The sequence below is a fragment of the Podarcis liolepis genome (assembly GCF_965112155.1).
Source record: "Podarcis liolepis genome assembly, chromosome: 14".
Taxonomy (NCBI): domain Eukaryota; kingdom Metazoa; phylum Chordata; class Lepidosauria; order Squamata; family Lacertidae; genus Podarcis; species Podarcis liolepis.
In genome coordinates, this window is record NC_139569.1 from 39,686,385 (window position 1) to 39,707,525 (window position 21,141).

Consider the following 21,141-nt stretch of genomic DNA (forward strand, 5'->3'; position numbering starts at 1 on the left):
ATGACAGGTTGCACATTATCCAGAAACCCCAAAACAATTCTTCTCTGTGTGCTTCAATCTGAAGTTTTAAATGTTCAGTCTTCAAAGGTTAGCAACTCCTGACAACAGCAAAAGTTTGTATAGTTCAGCAATGGAAAAGTAAACATCCCTCAACAATTACAGAATGGCTGAGGAAAACTTAAGGGAATGTTATGGTGGTAAAACAGACCTACATCTGACACACCATTAAATATAACTAGCAAACCAACGTTAATGTGAAAGAGGAGCCTTTTTCGTTCAATTCAGAGTTACATAGATAAAATAGCTTATTAATTTGACACACTATCATTATGGAGAGTCTCATTTCTCAATTTTTAACATTCTCCTTTTTCACTTTTTAGATTTTGTTTCATATTCTATATTAGTAGATTGTAATATTTAAAATTTGAAAGTATAAATAAATTCAAATACATCTGGAGGGTTACAGTTTCCCCATCCCTGCTATGCAACTTTTCTGCCTTATCCATGTAGTGTATCAATATTCAGATACATACATCATGTCATCCTGAACTCTTCCATAGCTGATTTTGCCCATGTACGTAGTCTTTTTGCATGTGCTGATGAAGAAACCAGGTAACTTTCCATCAACTATAGCTTCCCATTTTGGCTGAATCAGGAAACTGTAGTTGCTTCAGAACATTCCAAGGGACGCGGGTGGCGCTGTGGGTTAAACCACAAAGCCTAGGACTTGCTGATCAGAAGGTCGAGGGTTCAAATCCCCGCGATGGGGTGAGCTCCCGTTGCTCAGTCCCTGCTCCTGCCCACCTAGCAGTTCGAAAGCACATCAAAGTACAAGTAGATAAATAGGTTCTGCTCCGGCGGGAAGGTAAACGGCGTTTCCATGCGCTGCTCTGGTTCGCCAGAAGTGGCTTAGTCACGCTGGCCACATGACCTGGAAGCTGTATGCTGGCTCCCTCGGCCAATAAAGTGAGATGAGCGCCGCAACCCCAGAGTCGGTCACGACTGGACCTAATGGTCAGGGGTCCCTTTACCTTTACCTTTTACAGAACATTCCATCATCTTAAATCATGCCTTGAAGTTTTAATATTCTGACTTATTCTGAAGCTACTAACCATGGTTTCCTGGTTTGATCAATACTTGACTGAATTCTTTGCTGGGTCACCAAAAAAAAAAAAAAAGGAATAAACACTGGGGTCCATGTATGAGCAAAAGGCTTGTTCCTTTCTTGGCTTATTAAGCCAAGATTTGATCGTAAGTAAAATGCTGAGAGAGAGATGCCATATACATGGAAGTTTGGTGCAGAGAATGGCTTAATCTCAAACCTTTGATCCCCGCCGGACACATCTGCTCTTCCAGAACAGATGTAGACCATACAAGCAGCTTATTTGAATACTTAGCCAAAATATATTATTTTTATTATTGTTGTAGCAATGAAAGCCTGGGAAAAGAAACGAAAGTGCTCAAGTGATCCACTGTTTGTTTGGTCTCTGAAACAGAGGACAGAATGAGCAGAGCAGAACAGCTAATCACATCGTTGTGAATGTGGGAAGAACATTTCTCTTGGGTGAGCAAGTTGTACAGACCAGTGAAACAGAACAATAGACATTTTGCAGGTGATTGATTAAAAAAAGAAAACAGAATTCTGGGGTAGTTATGGTAACATCCTATGCCGTGCTCTCCAGGGATGGGCATACGTGTCAATTTTTATTTCTCTCAGGTTCTCTTAAATCCTTGTGAAAATTCCTCAGTGAGTTTCTCTGGATATTCTCTATACATTTTTACAAAGTGATTTGCCCCCGAAAACAGTGCATAATGTTATCAGCCTTACCAATAATTCGTCTTGTTCTACTACACAATCCTCTCAGGGCAATGTACAGTAAAAATAGTTTTGTTTATTTTTTAAGGTAAAGGGACCCCTGACCGTTAGGTCCAGTCGTGGCCGACTCTGGGGTTGCGGCATTCATCTCGCTTTATTGGCCGAGGGAGCCAGCGTACAGCTTCCGGGTCATGTGGCCAGCATGACTACGCCGCTTTTGGCGAACCAGAGCAGCACACGGAAACACCGTTTACCTTCCCGCCGGAGTGGTACCTATTTATCTACTTGCACTTTGACGTGCTTTCGAACTGCTAGGTTGGCAGGAGCAGGGACCGAGCAACGGGAGCTCACTCTGTCACAGGGATTCGAACCGCCAACCTTCTGATTGGCAAGCCCTAGGCTCTGTGTTATTTCCACTATTATATGCATTTAAACTCGTTTGTTTTTTTTACCCTAGTACTTGCATTTTTGTACTTGGCTGGAGAACTGCACTGCAAAATTTGGAGAAGTGCACGTTTCAAAGGACAGCTTTTGTTTTGCATTTTGTTTTGGAAAGTTTAAATTAGGTACGTTTGCCTTTAAAAGGAAACTTATTCAATTCCCCCCCCCCCCACCATACCAAGTATCTCTTAATACTAAAAAGAGGTGTGTGATATCCCATCTGTCAAAGTGATAGGAGGACTGTGTTTGACCAGAAAGCATGCAGGAGAAAATAGAAGGACTTCTTCCCTGGGTAGCAAGCCCATTCGCTTCTCGATAAAGTCCTATGGCTCTTCTATGGATGTCTGAATTGCTTCTCCAATGAAATAGCAGCTGAGTTAATTCTAGCATTTTTGTGAAGTTCGTAATAATACTGCCTTTGTGTAGGTACTAATCACAAGGCTGGGCTTGGCAGTTGTGGGGAGGCAATTAATTTTATCTCCGAAACATGTATGTACTGGGGAAGTCCCCGAGTATGTGAACATTATTTTTAATTTTGGTTGTTCCCATTTTCCTTCTGAACTGACAGGCACTCAACCACCTGAATTTGCTATTTTTTGCTTAGCATTTACACCATGCTGCCCACGACCTGGTGCCTTGCAGATGCCTTAAGAGTACAACTCCCATTGGTTAAGATTTGAAGTTCACCTACTTACTGTCGCTGTTACACTGCTGTTTGTGTAGGATGAAGGCTGTCAGTTGGGTAAGAAGGCCCTTAAAATCCACCTGATCCTTTATATCCCTGCCTAGTCACTGAGATACCGGAGAGAGTTGCTGCTAGTGGTCTCCCATGGCTCAGACGTGTGGCTGATATCCAACAGGAGTCGTGTGTTCAGTATTGTAGGCCCAATTTTGTGAAACTCTCTTCCAGTCACCTTAGGTGCTTACTGAAGAATTGTTTTATTCCAACAGGCACTGTAGATGAATTCTGATTTTATTATTTTAACTGAGTTTTATTTGCATTGTATTGAGCTTCTTGCACGCCACTTAGAATCATAGAATCATAGAGTTGGAATAGACCACAAGGACCATCGAGTCCAACCCCCTGCCAAGCAGGAAACACCATCAGAGCACTCCTGACATATGGTTGTCAAGCCTCTGCTTAAAGACCTCCAAAGGAGGAGACTCCACCACACTCCTTGGCAGCAAATTCCACTGTCGAACAGCTCTTACTGTCAGGAAGTTCTTCCTAATGTTTAGGTGGAATCTTCTTTCTTGTAGTTTGGATCCATTGCTCCGTGTCCGCTTCTCTGGAGCAGCAGAAAACAACCTTTCTCCCTCCTCTATATGACATCCTTTTATATATTTGAACATGGCTATCATATCACCCCTTAACCTCCTCTTCTCCAGGCTAAACATGCCCAGCTCCCTTAGCCGTTCCTCATAAGGCATCGTTTCCAGGCCTTTGACCATTTTGGTTGCCCTCCTCTGGACACGTTCCCGTTTGTCAGTGTCCTTCTTGAACTGTGGTGCCCAGAACTGGACACAGTACTCCAGGTGAGGTCTGACCAGAGCAGAATACAGTGGCACTATTACTTCCCTTGATCTAGATGCTATACTCCTATACTCCTAATCACTTAGAGATGATTGCAATTCTGTAATATATGCATTGTCAGAATATGCAAATAAATAAATAAAATCAGAATATTGGGTTGTGCTTTAAGGTATTCTGGCAGTGATATATTTCTTTTTTTAAAAAAAAGTGTGTGTTTGTGTTGATCGTATCAGGGAGAGGGAACAACTCTCTTGTTTTCAGGCTTCTCTTCTTCCCTGAGGGCAGCTTCCTCAGAGATGAGCCAACTGCACTGTGAGCCTCTGGGGCCCAGCTCCATCCCTCATCTTGCGATTCGGCTGTTCCCTGGATACAGACCAGAATGAGTTCCTACAAGGAAACGGTTCTTCTGCCATACTGATTATGCTCCGTGAGGATCAGATAGTAGTTTGAGGGAGGAAACAACCTCCTGTTTGGTTGGCGTACTGGGTTGAATGTGTCGGAAGCTTGTGGTTTTCCTCCTCAGATGCCTTGTAGAGAGGGGGAACCATCACTCTGCAGCACAGGAAATACAGTGGTACCTCAGGTTACATACGCTTCAGGTTAAAGACTCCACTAACCCAGAAATAGTACTTCAGGTTAAGAACTTTGCTTCAGGATGAGAACAGAAATCGTGCTCTGGCGGCGCAGCAGCAGCAGGAGGCCCCATTAGCTAAAGTGGTGCTTCAGGTTAAGAACAGTTTCAGGTTAAGTACAGACCTCCGGAACGAATTAAATACTTAACCTGAGGTACCACAGTACTTGCATGTAGACGGCGCCTGGCATCAATCGCTAGCATTTCCAGTTAAAAGAATCTGGAGAAAAACCCTTCTCTGCTTAAGACACCGGACAGCCACTTCCTGCCAGCCAGTGGATGCTGGTCTATTCGAGCAGACAGGACTATGTCCCTCTGACTTCAGCCTGCCCACAGCCAGCTACCACCTGTATACGTTCTTTCTTGCAACATGCTCTTGGCTAGAACTGCCAGCCAGCTTTTGTCCTTGTGCAACTCAGCAGGGAGGAGGATGTGAGAGGCTCCATCTGTCATTGGCTCTGACGCTGCCTATCATTGGCTCTGGCTCCGCCTACTGTCAGTCTCCCTGCCATCTTCCATTTCCAGTGGGCACCAGCCAGAGTAGACAAGACTGGGAGAGTATAGCAGCAAATGGACTCTAGCCACATTCAGACCATAAATTTAAAGCACTACGGTACTGCTTTAAACAGGGACACGGGTGGCGCTGTGGGTTAAACCACAGAGCCTAGGACTTGCCGATCAGAAGGGCGGCGGTTCGAATCCCTGCAACGGGGTGAGCTCCCGTTGTTCGGTCCCTGCTCCTGCCAACCTAGCAGTTTGAAAGCATGTCAAAGTGCAAGTAGATAAATAGGTACCGCTCCAGCGGGAAGGTAAACGGCGTTTCCGTGCGCTGCTCTCTTCTCCAGAAGCGGCTTAGTCATGCTGGCCACATGACCCGGAAGCTGTACGCTGGCTCCCTTGGCCAATAAAGCGAGATGACCTACGCAACTCCAGAGTCAGCCACAACTGGACCTAATGGTGAGGGGTCCCTTTACCTTTACTACTTTAAACAGCCATGGCTTCCCCCAAAGGATTCTGGGAGCTATACTTTATTACAGGTCCTGAGAGTTGATAGGAGACCACTGTTCCCCTCCCAGGGATGCGGGTGGCACTGTGGTCTAAACCACTGAGCCTCTTGGGCTTGCCGATCAGAAGGTTGGTGGTTCGAATCTCCGCAATGGGGTGAGCTCCCATTGCTCTGTCCCATCTGCTGCCAACCTAGCAGTTTGAAAGCACACCAGTGCAAGTAGATAAATAGGTACCGCTGCGGTGGGAAGGTAAATGGCATTTCTGTGTGCTCTGGTTTCCATCAGTGTTCTGTTGCGCCAGAAGCAGTTTAGTCAAGCTATCTGTGGACAAATGCCAGCTCCCTCGTCTTGAAAGCGAGATGAGCAACCCCATAGTCACCTTTGACTGGACTAAACCATCCAAGGTTCCGTTACCTTCTACCTTTTTCTTCCCCTCCCAGAATTCCAGTTTGCAGACATCCTTGTGAAAAGGTACTGGCTGTTCAACCACTCTGGGAACCATGGTTATGGAAGGGGAATGGGACCTCCTAGCAACTCTCGGCACTCTTAACAAACTGCAGTTCCCATAATTCCCGTATTTTTTGCTCTATAAGACTCACTTTTCCCCTCCTAAAAAGTAAGGGGAAATGTGTGTGCGTCTTACGGAGCGAATGCAGGCTGCGCAGCTGTCCCAGAAGCCAGAACAGAGGAGGGATTGCTGCTTTCACTGCGTAGCGATCCCTCTTGCTGTTCTGGCTTATGAGATTCAGAATATTTTTTTTCTTGTTTTCCTCCTCCAAAAGCTAGGTGCGTCTTGTGGTCTGGTGCGTCTTATAGAGCGAAAAATACGGGTATTTCTGGGAAGCCACAGCTCTTTAAAGTCATGTAGTGTGAATGTGGCCACTAGTGTTTTTTTAATTGTGCACCCTCAAATTTTAAAAATCGGGCCTTCGGTACCTGGTACCCAACTGGGTATTTTTGGGATCACAACCCCCATTATCTGTGACCCAACGAACGACCTTCTGGTTAGGACCGATTGGAGTGGTAACATCTGGAAGTCACCAAGTGAGGAGAGACTGCTTTAAGCGCACATGAAGTTTTAAATAGGAGTCTGACCTTTCTCATGCATTTTACTTGTGGTGTGGCCTTCATCTCACTTGCATGAGCACGTGGCGCTGGTAAACATATCCTCATGTATATATAGGGAAGTTTCCATTCCAGTGACGCATGTTGCCGGTGGGAACTGATGCTAAGAAGCAGCCACCACCCCACCCCCCCGGACGAGGATGGGGGACATATTCACTGACCCTGCAGAACGCACTGCTGAAGTGTGCTATCACATGGAAACATTTCCACATGATCTAAGTTTAAGATGTAGAGAAATGTGTGGCTCTCCAATGTTGCTGGAGACCATCAGCCCCAGCTAAGCGTGGCTAGCAGTTAGGGATGATGGGCGGTGCAACCCCGCAACATCTTGGGAAGACCACAGGTTTCTCAACCCTGAAGGAAAAGGACCTTTAGCATGGAGTGGAGCGCATTAGAGGACTCTTGGTCTTTAGCGGAGTTTATTTATTAAGCACGATTGCTGCCAGCGGGGTTGTTGTATGACATGTTTTCCTTGCTCATGGTTTGTTTACTCAAAACGAGAACTCCCAGGAGGAAGCAGATCTTCCGAGAGCTCAGTTGCCATAGATGCTGCTCCTTCTGCAATGCAGCTTCTTCATAAGGATGGCAGCATATAGGCTATGGATATATTTCTGTTTATTTTGCTTTTAAAGAGACATTAGCTCTCTTCTTGAGATCATTTACAATTTAATCAACCAACCAACCTTGCCATTAGTTGTTAAAATTGGGCCTTTAGTCTTTTTGCCGTCTTTCCCTAGGATAATAAAGCACAAGAACCAAAAGAGGTTTTTAAAAAATGAACCAATGTGCCCTTAACATTCGGATTAGCAGATTCAAATCTGGCCTCACTAACTGAAATGGACTCTGCCTATTTATTTATTCAATTTCTAAACCACACTTTATCATATATTATCCCAGGACAGTTTTACCCACAAAAGTGTACACTTTAAAAACGATAACTTTTTAAAAAAACATTGTAAAACATTGTATAGTCGTACCTTGGATCCTGAACACCCAAGAACTCAGACGTTTTGGCTCCCGAACGCTGCAAACCCAGAAGTGGTTGTTTCGGTTTGCGAACGTTCTTTTGGAACCCTAATGTCCGACGGGGCTTCTGCGGCTTCTGATTGGCTGCAGGAATTTCCTTCAGCCAATCAGAAGCCGTGATTTGGTTTTCAAATGTTTTGGAAGTCGAACGGACTTCTGTAACAGATTCCGTTCGACTTCCAAGGTATGACTGTAGAGTACAGTACAGCAGGTGAACAATAACAGATTAGTCAATTACAGTGTTATTTAAGTAACTTGTCAAATGTAAATCAACCTGCAGCCCTGGTAAGTTGGTTTAAGATGATCAACTCTGCTCTCCCGTAGCCTCAGAGTAAACCTGTCAAATAACAGGTGTGCGAGAGCAATTGTTCCTTCAGCAATGAATTAAAATAATGCATAAATTGAATTTGAAAAGAGCAAGTTTCTGAGAACACAAAATAGTGTTTGTGGCTGTTTAAAATTCTATTATTCCAGATAATATTGTTTTGGCTTACAGAAAGACCATATCGCTGTCAAAGGAGGAAGACTGATAGAATCACCTTCCTTATGTTTTTATAATCTAGAATCATAGTTGTGCTGCATAGCTACTATGCCTTTAAAGCACATTTGAATCACATGGTTTTCCTCAAAGAATTCTGAACCTTGTAGCTTGTTAAGGGCTGTTGGGAATTCGAACTCTCTGAGGGATAAACTACCGCGCCCAGAATTCTTTGAGGGAAAGAATGTGCTTTGGATGTGCTTTCAAGGCAATGTGTACACAACCTTGGTCTTAATAATCTGGAATCAATAGGCTTCAAAAATAACCTAGCCACCCCTCCCCCAGCTGATACAGAAAGCCCATTTTTACAACATCTCTTCTAGGTGGCCATTATGACTCTGCTTAGATACCTCTCTTGAAGAAGAGTTTGCCAGCTGCTTGGGATTGTAAACTAATTGGCCCTAAAACTGTTGGGTCTAAACCAGTGGTGGCCAAACTCGGCCCTCCATGTGTTTTGGGACTACAATTCCCATCATCCCTGACCACTGGTCCTGTTAGCTAGGGATAATGGGAATTGTAGTCTCAAAACATCTCGAGGGCCGAGTTTGGCCACCACTGGTCTAAACCAAAGGCGAGGCTTTTTTTCATTCAACCTTACGGAGGTGGGGGAGATTCCAGATCACCTGGAAGATGAAGGCCATATCCACACAAGATATTTAAAGCACTTTGATACCACTTTAACCTTCCACCAAAGAATCTGGCTATCTATTAAGGGTGCTGAGACTTGTTAGGAGATTCCTGTTCCCCGAGTTCCCAGGGAAAAGGGACTGACCGTTAAATCACTCGAGGAATTGTAGCTCTGTAAGAGCCTAGGGCTTGCCGATCAGAAGGTAGGCGGTTCGAATCCCCGCGACAGGGTGAGCTCCCGTTGTTCAGTCCCAACTCCTGCCCACCTAGCAGTTTGAAAGCACGTCAAAGTGCAAGTGGATAAATAGGTATCGCTCCGGTGGGAAGGTAAACGGCGTTTCCGTGTGCTGCTCTGGTTCGCCAGAAGCGGCTTAGTCATGCTGGCCACATGATCCGGAAGCTGTCTGCAGACAAATGCCGGCTCCCTCGGCCTATAGAGCGAGATGAGCGTGCAACCCCAGAGTCGTCCGTGACTGGACCTAATGGTCAGGGGTACCTTTACCTTTACTTTTAAGAGGAATACAGGTCCTCTCACAACTCTAAGCACCGTTAGCAAACTCCTGGGTTCTTTAGGGGGAAGCTGTGACTATTTAAAACGGTATCATAGTTCTTTCAGTGTGTATTGTGAAGGTGTGTATTGTGAAGGTGAGACCACCCCAGCCAAATTGCTGTCTCCTTTTTGCTCTCATTTCACAATACAGGCAAGAATATTATAATCCAAATTCTCCCGTCTACATGCTGCCTGGTGACTGTCACACATGATTATCCGCCTGCGTCACCACTGCTGACTTCTGAAAGTGTTGCAATGATGCAGCAGGCCTTGAAATCCTGGCCCTGTGTGTGTGTGTGTGTGCAGGCACATTTGGACATGAGAGTCGCTGCCTGCCTTCGAGACAAGGACAGCTTTCTAATATAGAACAAAGACTACACGTATTTGTCTGGCTCGCTGGCAACTCTTGGCCTGCTGCAGTGCGTCCGTTTGTATGCCAGGTCTCCTGTTTTGCTCGCTCTCTCCCACCCCACCCCTTCCTGCTTGTTGCAGAAATGGATTGGGTGACGCAAGAACCATTTGCATAACTACATTATAAAGGAACCGGTGGTGCTGGAAGTTTTCCTGAAAAGAGCTTAGTAGTCAGAAAGAACCTGTTGATGTAGTGAAACAGGTGTTTTTCAGCCATGGCTCTCCCCCCCCCAAAGAACCCTGGGAAGTGTAGTTTAAGGGTGCTGAGCATTGCAGGTATTCCCTTTGCAGAGTTAACAAATTTCAAAGTTACGTAACGATCAGTCTTCTTTCCAGGGAACTCTGGGTATTGTACCTCTGTAGCGGGGGCAATGGGGCTCTCTGGACAGCACCCATAACAAGCTACGGTTTGCCGATTATCTGGGGAAACCCATGACTGTTCAAGTGGTATAATATTGCTGTAAACTTATGGTGTGTATTTAGCCTAAGAAAGCCTCGTTTTCACAGTACAGTGGTACCTCCGGTTGCGGACGGGATCCACTTAGGAGCTCTGGTCGGATCCTGAGGTTTCCACAACTGCAGGAACCACTTCTGCACATGCGCAGGTGGTAAAAACCCGGAAATATACTGGTACTTCTGGGTTTGCTGCTTACGTATCCCGAAGTTTACGTAACTGGAGGGATACGTAAGCGGAGGTACGACTGTACAGTGGTACCTTGGAAGTTGAACAGAATCCATTCCATGTCTGTTTGACTTCCAAAACATTTGGAAACCAAGGTGCGGCTTCTGATTGGCTGCAGGCAGCTCCTGCAGCTAATCGTAAGTCGCAGAAGCCACGTCAGATGTTTGGCTTCCAGAAAAAAAACGTTCACAAACCGGAACACTCACTTCCAGGTTTGTAGCGTTCGGGAGCCAAAACGTTTGACTCGCAAGGCGTTTGGCTTTCAAGGTGCGACTGTACATTGAAAGTACTATGATACCACTTTAAACAGTCATGGCTTCCCCCAAACAGTCCTGAGAACTGGGACAGCCTGTCTTGCTTCACTACCTGAGGTGAAACTGGAATGTGCTGCTTCCACCACCTCTAAAGAAGCTTTGCTTACCTTTTCAGCCGTGAGTTCCAGGTTCTGGGGAGATCTTATGGGGTGCAATCTTGCCACAAAGGATCTCACCAGAAGCCACCACTTCTCACTTCTCTGGTGGTAGGAGTGCCTCCGCTTGATATTTCACTGCCCGAAACGGCTGCCTCATGGGCAGGACAGTTCCCTGCTGGAAACTGTAGATTGTTAAGGGTGTGAGACTCTTAGGTGTGAGACTCCTTAAGGGGAGTGAAAGGTGGGATATCAAGTCCAAACTCTTCTTCGGGTTGCTATGAGACCCCAATTCCTCTCATGGAGCTACAATTCTTGGGGAGAAGGATTGATTGTTAAAACTCTCTAAGAATTGTGGTTCTGTGAGGACCAGCACTCTGATCCTGCACCCTGGCTCATCTGGAACACTGCTGGTTTATTCTGGGCTCAGCCATCAGAATTTAAATTTGTGTAATTTAAGCTGGCATAAGTCACCAAAAAGGTTGGGATGGGGCAAGGAGAGACACCTATAACCAAACCCTATTCATCTTGGGCACGTAACTCTGGGCCCAATCATTAAAGCGTGCGCCCACACTCACATGCCACACGAGAGGCTCCTAAATGGAGTTTGGGATAGGTGTAATTTCGATTGGCATGAATTATGCCAGCCTACATTGCACCAGCTTTCTATAGTTAGGGTTGATCTGTTAATTTGAGCTGGATTTTCAGAGACCTGTCTTTAACAAATAACCGACAGCATTCAGTATGATTTATTTGAGAGCTCTTACCTTTGTCCCTTTTTAATCTGGAGAGTAAAAGTCAAAACATCTTAGGGACGCTTTGTTCCTTGGCTGTTCCAACTTCTGATTACCCTTGGCTCCAAATTGCCGCAGGAGTATGAGCAAGGAGCTGGTTTGTACTCTTCTTTACACTACTCTATATCAACAGAAAGCTGTAAACCCATCAGTGTTAATTGCGCTGCTGTGGTTTACCCGCTGTTGTAAATGAGGTGAGAAGCCAGATCAGGAACTGTAAAGTGCTCAGTGTATAGCAGCAGTAGTATTTGAAAACAAGCCAGAAACAGTGTATTACTTTGACTGATGCTTTGTGTATGGCTATAAAAAACACACACACAAACCCGTAATGAAATAAGATACTCTCAAGGATTATCCTGTGAGCTTGGTGGTGGTTCCGTTAAATGCTTGTGATGACAAAAATAACAACCCAGATTTCAGTATCTTTTAGGCATTCCTTCGTAGTTCAGTGGTAAAGCAAATATATTGCAGGCAGGCAGAAGGTCCATGGCTTCTCCAGGTAGTATGGTCTCATATGTTCCTCTTAACAGAAGACAGCCCTCTGTCTCAGGGATGGCGAGCCTGATGTTGCTGAACTTCAACACCCATCATCCCTGACCGCTTGGCCATATTGGCTTGGGTGGCTGGGAGCAGAAGTCCAACAACATCTTGAGGGACACTGATCCCCCATTCTTGCTATTCTATGAAGGGCTGTAAGAGGACAGTTCTCTCTTTGAAAGGTTACCTGGTTTAAAGATGGCTTAAAGATAAAGAACCATAAGAAAGGAGGAGAGCAGTGGCTGACTTTTTAATCTCCCACAGTGTCTTGGAGCGACTCTGTCTTGGGGCATTATGGGAAATGTAAATGGCGGTGTCCCAACTCAGCAGCTTTGTTGTTCCCCAGCACTGCCCCCTGGGGCACATGAATATACGTGGGGGTCCCATCAAAAGTCAACTTCTGTATCTTTTTCTCCCCCCTGCTCCAAAAAAATCTAAACTTCCCCTCAGTCAAGATGGCAGACTGAATCATTCCAGAGTTTACTGACTGGGACACCTCAAAAGATATTGTCACACCATTTGGTGTGATGGTTGCTGAGCTGGAGGAGGCGGCTTGGGTCTATATTTGTATAACAGCGGACTCCAGTAGGTATTCTCTGTAACGTATCCATGCTTATATATCACATTTGCAGAATTCCATATCCCCTCCAACAGTTTCAGATACCAGGAGATATGTTATTTGCTAAGTTTAAAAACACACACACATTGGAAAGAATCCTAAAATAGACAGGGCCAAAGGAGTGTGACTGATCGGAATCAAAGGGCAAACAAACTAGAGACTGACCTGGCATAACCCACAAAAGCACTTCAGGTTTCTCCTCTGTGCCATGAGTCATTCCGTGTCACTCAGTCAGAGCGCAAGCTCCTGGAGGAGGAAAAATTCAGCTAATGGTTTCTCTTTCCACAGAATAAAAGCCTTCAACAAGCTTGCTCGTAGGATCCTTAATAAGTATGGGGGGGGGGTGCATGAAGGATGGAAAAGTCAACGTTGTTGTGGGGAAAATACGTGACATGGTAAGAAAGTTGGAACAGACCAAAAGGGTTGATGTGCTAGCAATTCTGGAAAAGTCTCCTCCCAGACCAGAAATCCTTTAGGTGAAGATTCCAAGAATCAAACCTGGACCTTCAGACATAGAAGGTATTCCTCAGTTTAGGGCTGGCTAAAAGTTCCCCAAAGTAAGTTCCCTTTTGAAATATACTCAGAGTCGCAAAGTGATTTCATGTTCTTTATTCAGCTCATAGTGGTGAGGAGGAATGAATGAATGTCCCCTCAAAGTATCTGCTTTATATACATTATTTACACAATGGGCTGCACATGATTGGCTAATTCTGGAATTCTACTGTAAGCCAATCAGGTTGTGGATTCACTTCTATCTGGAGCATGATTGGGTGGTTCCTGCCAACCAATCATACTGCTGCATTGTTCTAGGACCAATCAGACTGCTGCATTCTGAATCCTATTGTTCTAGGTCCAATCAGACTGCTGCAATTTGGATCCTATTGTTCTAGGACCAATCAGACTGCTGCAGTTTGGATCCTATTCAACTCAGTACATAACACCTTTTAAAGTAAGGAGCAAAATAAAACTCCACTCATTGCATGGGGCAAATTTTGAAAACTGGGGGCTGGGGAGATGGGACGACGCTGACCACAGCTCACTGGCCTTTTCCCCAAACCAGTTTGATGAGGCTCCATTTTGAATTCCCTAGAATGTGCCACGTAGGGTGATTCTGAGGATTTCAAAATGGCCACTGGCAACATGGATGAGTCGGAAGGTGCACTGTTGAGTTTTGGAAACGCAAAGACACCTCTTCTCTAGGAACTAGAGCTGGCATGGGGCTGGGGATCCCTTCTATGGGCGGCAGAACTCTGTATCTTCTTGTGTTGCTCCTCTTGGGTGCATGAGCTGCCAAGGAGCGTCCTAGGGCTCCTCCAGATTTATTGACCATTCATCCTTATTTGCTTGCACAAAGCTTATGCAGAAATTAGACCATGTCCAGCCTTTGCATACACACCATACATTTAATGCACCTTTCTAGCTTCCCCCAAGGAAGCCTAGGTACTGTATTTTGTTCAGGGTGCTGGGAATTGTAGCTCTGTGTAAGGGGTTAACTACAGTTACCAGGATTCTATACAGGAATCCATGTGCTTCAAATGTATGGTGCATGGGTAGGCAAACTAAGGCCCCAGGGCCCGGATCCGGCCCAATCACCTTCTCAATCCGGCCCACGGCCGATCCAGGAATCAGCGTGTTTTGACATGAGTAGAATGTGTCCTTTTATTTAAAATGCATCTCTGGGTTATTTGCGAGGCATAGCAATTCGTTCATTTTTTCCCTTCAAAATATAGTCCGGCCCCCCACAAGTTCTGAGAGACAGTGGACCGGCCCCCTGCTGAAAAAGTTTGCTGGCCCCTGGTATGGTGCGTACACAGACTTTATGGACCATTCATTCTGATCTGCCTGTGAGAAGGTTATATAATAATGAACATTCATCCTGATTTCATCTGATTTGTTTGTGTGGTGGACGGATACATGTATTGCCATGAGGCGTTTGTCCCACACTGTTTAGTGTGTTTACACATCATTTTCCCTAAGTTTAAAAAAAACCCAAAAGACAAACAAACCATGTTTTTAAAAATAAAAATAAAAGTAGATTTGTTGCACCAGAATGCTTTAATCCGCTTTGATTGCACAAACCAAAATTTCCGGTATGCAATTGCAGCCCTACCACATAATACTGGCAGTCTGGAGATGACTCAAGACAACAGGCTAAGTGCACCCATTGACCAGGCCAGCTCAGCTTGGCATCTTAGAAAAGAATTAGGAACAAGGCAAAACCAGAGCAAGCCTGCAAAACCAGTCACTGTTGAATTCAAATGTCAGACAGACCAAATATAAACTCGGATACATAAGTATTTTGGGGAGGTTCTGCTGTAGATAGGGGACTGATATTGTAGAGCAACAAAGATTTCAGAAAATTTCACTGGTCAGAAACGATGTTGCATCAAAAGAGTACAGTATCCTTATGCCAAATTGGCTGACTCTGCCAATCTGGTAACGCAAGTTGTGTTTTTGTTTTAAAGCATCACATAAGGAAAAGTTATAGGGACCCCTGACCATTAGGTCCAGTTGTTGCCGATTCTGGGGTTGCGGCGCTCATCTCACTTTATTGGCCGAGGGAGCTGGCGTACAGCTTCCGGGTCATGTGGCCAGCATGACTAAGCCGCTTCTGGCGAAACCAGAGCAGCACACGGAAATGCCGTTTACCTTCCCGCTACAGCGGTACCTATTTATCTACTTGCACTTTGACGTGCTTTCGAACTGCTAGGTTGGCAGGAGCAGGGACTGAGCAATGGGAGCTCACCTCATTGCGCGGATTTGAACCGCCGACCTTCTAATCAGCAAGCCCTAGGCTCAGGTTTAACCCACATTGCCACCCAAGTCCCATCATAGTTAACATCATTTAGGTCAAGTTGTGTCTCCTGTTTCCGGGTCTCTTTCACAGGAAGTGATTGGCTAACTCAGCCCCCCTTTGTGTTAGGCAGGGGTAATAAAAGATTTATTTCACAACCTTTAGATCAGCAGCAAACTCATCTTCCTGCAGGAATAAAAGAAATGGAGAGTTTTGTTGTCGTCTGAACAAAAACTGCTTTGGGGATTGTTGTTGCACTGCAAAGCCTTGCTGTGAATTCAGCAATAGTTGTGTGTGTAGAGGAGGAAGCAGTTTGGAAGCCAGCTTTCTAAGCATAACTTTTTAGCATAACTGGTGACAATTGCTGCGATTTTAAAGGTAGCAGCTAGAAAAGGTTTGTCAGAGTACTGAAAGGAAATTCCTTAAAGAGTTAAGTTCAATCCAAATAACTTTATTGTGCTAGCCATTGGCCATGACAAATCTGAATAAAAAATAAATAGAAGCAAAAGGGATGCCGTGCCACAAATACAGTCGTACCTTGGATCTCAAACACCCTGACTCCTGCACAAATCGACTGCCGAACGATTGAAACCCGGAAGTGAGTGTTCTGGTTTTTGAACGTTCTTTTGGAACCCGAACAATCAGAAGCCATGCTTTAGTTTCTGAACGTTTTGGAAGTTGAACGGAGTTCCAGAATGGATTCCGTTCGACTTCCAAGGTACGACTGTCATAGTCTCTCTTTAGATCTTTGCGTTTCTCTTACAGTTCACTGCTATATTGTCCAGTTGGCAACATATCTGACACCACATCTGTCAACTATGGCACTTAAGTAGGCTCTCACTGTCCATACACCATACATTTAAATTGCATTTAAAGCACATGGCTTCCCCCAAAGGTTCTTAGGAACTATAGTTCACCCTCTCACAAATCTACAGTTTCCAGCACCTTAAAAAAACCATGCTGCAGGGTTGACCCTGACTAGGAATGAGTGAACGTGTCAGTATCGGTTTCACTAATTTTTCCACTCTTAAAGTCAATTCTCGACACCCCACATCTTTCACTGGGGGAAAAAACCCATGGAAATCCTGCATATGTATTCTCATAAACGTTACTTGGCTAGAGAATTGCATTGTAAATGTGAAAGAAGTGCAAACCAATTTTGGGTTCTCATATTGTTTTGGAAATTGTTAATTTTCTTTCAGTGCTAATTGAATCTAATTTCTCCGCTGTCCTTAGCCCTGACCATCCTTCAAACCACTTTGTGCTTTACACATGAAAGAGAGTAAATTACACCCAAACAGGAGAAATAGCTTAGTTTCCTCAATTTAGACAAGGAACAGAATCCATTCTTTTTTCTTTTGCCACAGAATTGAGGTCACCTTTGTGCAGATTTTTATTTTAAATACGAAGTGCGCACAGCCCCGTGAATGCTTTTCTCCTTTTTCCTTCCTCATGACTTTTGCTGACTTCCCTACCCATCTTACCACTCCCCTTTCTCTTTTGGAGCTTTGGTTTAAATTTAAAATTAAATGGGTGATATCCAAAGTAATAAATTAAAGGGAATCTGAGGAGTCTTAAGGACTGAGCTTCGAAGCAGTAGAGCCATGGAGAAACCATGTAATTTTCAAAGGCCTTTATGTGGCGTGTGGGGTAGGCTGCTGGCTCTTTAAAATTACTCACTGGAAGAAATTCTGGATGGCTGAGGATTAAATCTGATCATAAAGTGTGGTTTTACTGTGAAGAATAACATTGTAAAAATGCCACTTTCATAGTCATCAGAATCTGTTCATTATGTGTGTGTGTGTGTGTGTGTGTGCGCGCGCGCGTAAAGACATCTGTTAACAGCCAGGCCAAAATACTTTTCTACAGTTTCATTTTCAAACAGAGCTAAAAGGCAAATATTCCTAGCCTAGGCCAGCTTGCTGCCTGAGGTAGATTGTGCTCCCTCAGGGTGACCATAGACTCAGCTACCTTAGTCAAAAAGCAACATTTTGAATGTGTTATAAACATGCAACACCAGATGGCGCTGGAGAGTAAAAGAAAATTCAATGCGATTTTCCATAGCGGGTTTTTCCCCCTTTCATTATCACAGTTTAATTTTTGACTTATTTATAGGGTCGTTCCACCCCCCCCCCCCATGATGAGCAGATCCACCCCATGTTGCCTTTCTTACACAGAGAAGTCCTCTGGTTGCAATGGTTGTGACTTTTTAGTTTAGAGAAAAGGCAAGAGTTGACATGATACAAAAGAAATTTATAAAATCGTGCGTGAAAGTAAAACCAAATTATGTGTGGCGTGGATCGGAAAAATAGTGGGGTTTTTTCTCCCTCTCTTATAACGCTAGAACTCCCCGTTCAGGGAAGTTTTTAATATGTAACGCTGTACTGTTTTTAACACTTGATTGGGAGCCGCCCAGAGTGGCTGGGGAAACTCAGCCAGATAGGCGGGGTATAAATAAATTATTATTATTATTATTATTATTATTATTATTATTATTATTGACACCCAACAAAGTTGAAACATTGGAAGATTCAGGGCAGATAAAAGAAAGGGCAGTTAAACTATGAAACTCCCGCAGGAGGCAGCTATAGTCACCAACTTGGCTGACTTTAAAAAGAGAATTTGACAGATTCATGGATGATCAAGGGCTGCTAACCCTCATAGCTATATTCTGCCTCTATGGTCAGAGGCAGCAATGTTCCTGAATACCAGTTGCTAGAAACCACAGGAGAGGAAAATGTTGTTGTGCGCAAGTACGGCTTGCAGGTTTCCTCGGTCATCTGGTAAGCCACTGTGAGAACAGGATAATGGACTAGATGGGCCACTGGCTTGATCCAGCAGGCTCTTTAAAAAACAACAAAACAGAATGGAATGATTTATTAGAATCCTTTTAGCAGGAAAAAAAAATCACACACTGCTATTTCTTCGAACCCCATCATGTGATAAGCCACCAAAGTTACAGATAGGTAGCCGTGTTGGTCTGCCATAGTCAAAATAAAAAAATTCCTTCCAGTAGCACCTTAAAGACCAACTAAGTTAGTTCTTGGTATGAGCTTTCGTGTCCATGCACACTTCTTCAGATACACTGAAACAGAAGTTGCCAGATCCTTCTATATAGTGCCTTTTCCTGTAAGACCTATTGCAGTCGTTAAGAGTCGTCAACAGGCTCATCTCAGCTATCTGCCAATCTCCCATTCCCACCACCCTTCTGAGTAATACCCCTCCCCACCTTCTCACTATATAGAAGGATCTGGCAACTTCTGTTTCAGTGTATCTGAAGAAGTGTGCATGCACACGAAAGCTCATACCAAGAACTAACTTAGTTGGTCTTTAAGGTGCTACTGGAAGGAATTTTTTTATTTTAAGCCACCAAAGGTTCTCATTACCTGATAAAACCATTTTGCATATATTCTGTCAGCCCTTCCTTCCCCACAAATCCATTTATAGCCATGATTTTATTAGCAGCAAAATTTTCTTACCATGAATCCCATCTTGGTGCAAAATGTTTACCAAGGGCCAAGACTTTAATGGAGCTCTTGCAAATAGTTTTTCTTTTTCTTTTGAACTACAGTGGTACCTCTGGATGCGAACGGGATCCATTCCGGAGCCCTGTTCACATCCTGAAGCGAACGCAACCAGAGTCTGCTTGTGAGCGGGTTGCGATTCGCCACTTCTGTGCATGTGCATGACGTCATTTTGAGCGTCTGCGCAAGCGGGGCGAAACCCGGAAGTAACGCGTTCCATTACTTCCGGGTCGCCGCGGAGTGTAACCTGAAAACGCTCAACCCAAAGCTACTTCAACCCGAGGAATGACTGCACAGTGGTACCTCAGGTTACATACGCTTCAGGTTACATACGCTTCAGGTTACAGACTCTGCTAACCCAGAAATAGTACCTCGAGTTAAGAACTTTGCTTCACGATGAGAACAGAAATCGTGCTCTGGTGGCGCGGCAGCATCGGGAGGCCCCATTAGCTAAAGTGGTGCTTCAGGTTAAGAACAGTTTCAGGTTAAGAACGGACCTCCAGAACGAATTAAGTACTTAGCCCGAGGTACCACTGTATTATTGCTTTGAGTCGGAAGAAAATAAAGGGGAATAGGAAGGACTGGGCATTCTCTCTTTACAATGGTGAGAATACCTAGCTCTTTCTTTACCAGCAGGCTCTTCTTGAAAGACTGTCAGAAGCACAGGAGTAACTTTTCTGCAGGGCCGGCCCACCTGTGAGGCAAGCTGAAGCAGCTGCCTTGGGCAGTGGAATTCTGTGGGTTGGCACTCCACTTGCACCTTCGGCCACTACTGGGGCCGTGTGGTGGCTTTTTCTTCCGGCGAGATCTTGCAGAACTCTTGTGAGATCTCATGGAGCTCCATAATGTCTCACCAGAAGAAGCCGTGATCACTGCCGCCACATGACCCTGATAGGCAAGGCAGTGGGGGAATGGCACCTGCCCGTTTTCCCTCAGGTGGCGAAATGGGATGGGGCCCTGGTTTAAAGGGAAAGAAGGGAGAGTGGGGAGAGCAGTGGCTTGAAGTTGTCCACAGTTGGAGACACAAGATTTACCCACTCTGGAAGAATGGCAGATGAAGGTGATTGACTATATGGAATTGGCAGAAATGACTGGCAGAATCCGAAACCAGGGAGAAGAGATGGTGAAAGAAGACTGGAAGAAATTTAAAGACTATTTACAGAAATATTGTAAAATTAATGAATGGTAGAAGGATGTTGGATAGAAACTAAGGGGTTTCCAGCTGTAATGCTTTAGGAGATACGGGGAAAAAAAGGTTTACAAATGGGTAAAAGCTTAATGGTAAGGATTTGCTGAACTAACAAATTGAAGTGGAATACAAAGAAGGGAGGTATGAGGAGGTCTGGGGAAATAAGTGTAAGGAAGATATGTTATGGGAAACTATTTGTTTTTTAACTGTTTTTATGTTGTATTTTGTTCCTTTTTATTTTTCATTTTCATTGTTATATTTTTAAAAAAAACCTTTAATAAATATCTTTTTTTAAAAAAATGAAGTTGTCCACAGTTGGCCATTGTGGTACCCTTCAGAGCAGTGCTCTTTTTCCAGAAAAAGAGGTGCCGCAACTCACCACGAATGCCTCCCTTTTGTATGGCAAGGTCCTGTCCCCCCCCCCAACGAGGTTGAATAAGACACCTGACGCTTTGAATAAACACTCACAAACTTTTTATTGATACAGTGGTGCCTCGCAAGACGAAAAGAATCCGTTCTGTGATTCTCTTCGACTAGCGGTTTTTTCGTCTTACGAAGCAAGCCCATTGAAGGATTAGCGGCTTTTAGCGGCTTTTAGCGGATTATCTGCTGATCGGATCAGCTGATAAGCGGATTAGCGGCTTAGAAAAAGGGGGGGAAGGAAAAAAAACCAGCAGGAACTCGCAAGACATTGTCGTCTTGCGAAGCAAGCCCATAGGAAATTCGTTTTGCGAAGCACCTCCAAAACGGAAAACTCTTTCGTCTAGCGAGTTTTCCGTCTTGCGAGGCATTCGTCTTGCGAGGCACCACTGTAATAACCAGTTAGACAAATTAAGGATTTATACAGTTTTGTAACATGCAGAGAATAGCATTTATAGTGAAACAAG

General features: G+C 44.5%; 1 protein-coding gene across 7 annotated transcripts in view; it reads left to right on the top strand.

Moving 5' to 3' along the window:
• The window catches only part of PDE8A (phosphodiesterase 8A), a 178,739-nt gene that overhangs the window by 109,235 nt on the left and 48,363 nt on the right, over positions 1-21,141 (top strand). The window contains exon 1 of one of the 7 annotated variants that reach the window (XM_083475684.1): positions 7,756-7,791. The exons of the other annotated variants lie outside the window; for them this stretch is intronic. The gene's annotated coding sequence lies outside the window, so the exon portion shown is untranslated. Of the gene's footprint in view, positions 1-7,755; positions 7,792-21,141 lie in introns of those variants that run through there. 7 annotated transcript variants of the gene reach the window in all.